The sequence below is a fragment of the Chenopodium quinoa genome, unplaced genomic scaffold (assembly GCF_001683475.1).
Source record: "Chenopodium quinoa cultivar QQ74 unplaced genomic scaffold, ASM168347v1, whole genome shotgun sequence".
NCBI classification, from domain to species: Eukaryota; Viridiplantae; Streptophyta; class Magnoliopsida; order Caryophyllales; family Amaranthaceae; genus Chenopodium; species Chenopodium quinoa.
Genome location: NW_018742720.1, coordinates 2479037 through 2483222, shown reverse-complemented (window position 1 = coordinate 2483222; position 4186 = coordinate 2479037). Strand labels below are relative to the sequence as shown.

At 35.5% G+C, this 4186-nt stretch overlaps 1 long non-coding RNA gene across 1 annotated transcript; it reads left to right on the top strand.

The window, feature by feature from the left end:
* Positions 1-892: 892 nt before the first annotated feature.
* On the top strand, positions 893-3919 carry LOC110723170. Its single transcript, XR_002511675.1, has 6 exons — positions 893-1511; positions 2273-2327; positions 2459-2519; positions 2664-2755; positions 2877-3019; positions 3663-3919. It is a non-coding gene; the product is annotated as an uncharacterized LOC110723170 (long non-coding RNA).
* The last annotated feature ends 267 nt before the right edge of the window (positions 3920-4186 follow it).

The following is a 4186-nucleotide window of genomic DNA, read 5'->3' as shown; positions in this document are numbered from 1 at the left end:
ATTTGGAGTCAGAAATTGGATAGATAATACCTACATCAAGTAATTTCATAACCTCCTTCTCGACTACTTCCTGCATGTTGGGATTTAATCTTCGTTGGGGTTGAATGCAGGGCTTGTAATTATCCTCTAGATGTATCCTATGCATACAAAAGTCAGGGCTAATACCCTTAAGATCATCAATACTGTACCCAATAGCTTTCTTATGGGTTTTGAGAACTCCTAGAAGTTGGGAAGTTTGTAGGTCAGTAAGTGCAGTACTGATGATCACGGGGTGTAGTTCCTGTTCATCAAGAAAAATATATTTTAAATGAGAAGGGAGAGGTTTTAGCTCAGGTTTCTTGACCTCTGCAAGTTTTGATTCCTAAACTAAATTTACTACCTTCAATGTTTCCTCGGGGCTTAACTCTTCTAAGGAAAGAGCTTTTTCAATATCTTGTACCTCATTACCCCAAACGCTTGCATTGTCTATAGATAAATTCCCGCAGAGAACATCCTCTAGGGGATCCTTCGCAAGAACCTGTGGCAAGCTATCATCACAAATATCATCCATTATATCAATTACATCAATATAGCAACAATTTTCCTCACTAGTGGAAAAAATCTCATCCGTAACAGGCTATTTGTAACGGGCAAATCTTTGCCCGTTACAATTAAGATATTTGTAACGGGCAAAATAGTGTTCGTTACGAATACTTATTTATTCATAACGGGCAAAATAGTGTCCGTTACGAATACTTATTTATTCGTAACGGGCAAAATAGTGTCTGTTACGAATACATATGTATTTGTAACGGACAAATTAGTGCCCGTTACGAATAAATAAGTATTCGTAACGGACACTATTTTGCCCGTTACGAATACTATATTACACGTATGCCCAAACTTGGCCCAAATGATGAGAGGAGCCCAATACATGGCTTTTTAGGGTTTCACCTCTTTCTCTCTCATCAATCCCTCACTCCCTCTCTCTCTCCTCTCCTCCCCTCCCCGTCATTCACCCTTCTCCTCCCCTCCCCGTCATTCACCTCTCCTCTCCTTCCTTCCCCTCTCCAATACTTGAGCAGCGATTGCTATCATCTTGAGACGAGCAACTTGATCGGCGGAACAAGAGCTCCCAAGCGGCGCCGTTTTTCGGCGGAGGTGTAACCGGCGGTGACGATCAATTTAGTTTTTCTTTCTCAGATCTATGAGTTGATTTTGTAGAACGAATTAGAAGAGATTATTAACATATTACCGGAGGTGTAACCGGCGGTGTCGTAGAGAACTCATAAATCTGAGCAATTTAGTTTTTCTTTCTCAGATCTATGAGTTTATTGACTTAGCGAGGTGGCGAGTCAACTCGGATAAGAACTCGGCCAAGAAATTATTAAGCTTCTCGTCATTGTTGTTGTCACCACGTTCAGTCTCAGTGGAGCTAATCGGCGAGTCAAGGGACGAGTTAGGGTCAAACCTAACTACTGAAGAACAATTCTTAGATAATTTGGGATATCTTTGCCATTTTAGATCGTGAGGTAAGAAGTCCTTCATCAATTATTTTTTTCCTTTTCTTGAATTGATTTCTGAGCATCTAATTGTTTAAATTCTTGAATTTGTTCTTGTGTATTCTAATTTGCTTTATTTTTTTCTACATGCAATTTGTATTTGATTCATTTTTGGCATTTGGGGTGACATTGGGTAGTTTTGGGCATTTATGTATGATTCATTTGGGGTGATTCATTCAGTATGTTATCTTCATGTGCTTCTGTAAGTTTATTCTTGTTCATATCATTAATTTCTTAGTATTATTGCTAATTTTTGTTAAGCAATTGAATTAGGGTTTAGCTGCAAATTTTGTGATTTAATTTGGGTAGTGATCAAAATGCCGATACTAGTAGCTGGTTGAATGTTTAGGTATTCTAGTTGAAACGCGCCCAATTGAAGAGAGATAATGATTCTGTAAGAGATAATGTTTGATTAGTGTTTTAATGGTTTGCTAAAGTTGGATTGCTGTGTTACAATAATTATAAAAAATAATAGTTGGAGACTGCAATGATTAGTGATAATGATTTTGTAGCCGGTGGTGTTGGAAGCTTATGAAAATAATTATAATGTCAAAATAATAGTTGGAGGCTGCAATGATTCTTGGTCAATTGATTTGTGTTTTATCTGTAATCTATAATCTGCAATGATGTTGTTTACGACATAAATGGTAAGTTTTATATGTATGTCGCGATTACACACTTCACAACTTGATGCATAATTGGATATTTACATATGTATTGTCTCATTACAGGAAGAGAGGCAGTTGAGGTAGAACCAATATTGGATGCACTTCCAAAATTAGAGTAGTAAGCCTAGTCTTCTAAACTGTGTTTCTTTAGGAGTCAGGCAGATAGATTCAGACAGTCCAATAAGGATAAGTCTGTCTTGATATTTTAAATTCAGAAAGTGACTTACAATCCATTCTTGTACTTACCAGATATATTTACTGCTCGTCCGCTGGTGTTTATCTCAAATCAGACCTCTTACCATACTGTGAGGTAATCCAATGACTATAATTACAGAGTTGCATATGTGATGTGCACTGCACCGTGTCTAACAACATGGAGTTAGAACATAGAAGTTTAAATAGTTTGTAGTATATTAATCTCACATTGACATGACTGGTAACACTATATTTTCAGGCACATGTTGTTGATCCAAAGAGTAGGCACAAGGGAAAGCTTGACACCGAGAGCTTGCTTCAAACAAGGGGTGTAATTACGTGATTTTGGGGGTAATTATGTGATTTTTTGATTGATTTGAATTTTGTTTTGTGGGTTTATGACTTATGAGGAATTTTGATCTTAATATGGTTAATAATGTGTGATGTAAATTCAAAATGAACCTTTTTTTAGATGATGGGACTTATGCTATGAAGAAAGTATTGATTCAAAACAATGAGCAGCTGGACTTGGTCAGGGAGGTGATCCGAGTTTCCGCCCTGTTTACACATCCCAATCTGATTCCCCTTCTTGATCATGCTATCATCAAAGTCAAGGTAATTGACTGTGTTTAGTTCCTTCTCTTTTCCCCTCCCCGAGCTTTATGTATGTTATAAATCCGGATTACAAGGTGTTGAAACTTGAAAGCATGTATGCATGTACATAAATAAATCAATAATTTTGAATCCACAATTAATTATAAATATCAGTGTAAGGCTTTTTCAATACTTCCTGGAAGTTGTTTTAATCTAGTGTTGTTTCATAAATTCAAAAGGATATCTCTATCTTTATCTAGTGCATGTTGATATGCTTGAGAATTCAAACTTAAGTGATTGCTTATTTAGTTGGCATAATTTTGTGTGAATTATTAAAGTTTTAATTGTACGACTATTATGTTCACTTGATGATGGCTAATCTGAGTAACTTGTGAGATATTAAGTCTATCCTATGAGAATTAAGTTTAAAGAAAGGAAACAGACCCATTTGGAATTTTCGGAGCTTTATAGTCTTTTTTGATATGCAAACAATTGCATTTTCATCAGCTTTCTCTTCTTGTTCTTGTTCTTGGTTGTTGTATAGTAAAGTTGTTGATCATGATTACAACCTTGTAGCAGTGTAGTGGTCTCTCAATTTTGTATATTGTGCATCTGTATATTATTATCTAAAAGTATCTTTTAAATTAATGTTTGCATTAATTAGGCCACTCAAGAGCAATCTTGGAAACATGAAGCGTACCTGTTATTCCCAGTTCATTTGGATGGGACTTTGCTGGACAAATCAACCGCTATGAAAGCTAATAAGGCCCTTCTGGTGGATTTAAGTTTGGTTGAAGGTAGCTAAACTGTACAATGGCAAATAAGAGGAGAACGGTGTAATTATTATTTTTTGTTTTTTGAAACCAGGAAAACAAGTGTACTTGAAATTTGGTTTAATTTAGCTGTTCTTTTAAAGTTTTAGTTAGTAGTTTATTAATATTAATTGTATATATATATTTTTTTGAAAGAAATATTAATTGTATAAAAATATATGACTTGAAAAAAATGATAAAATGGTGTGCAAAATCAAGCATTTTGCTGGATTTTTTTTTAATTTAAATATACAGTATTCGTAACGGGCAAACCATGTCCCGTTAGGAATAACGAGATTATTCGTAACGGGCAAACCATGTCCCGTTAGGAATAACGAGATTATTCGTAACGGGCAAACCATGTCCTGTTACGAAT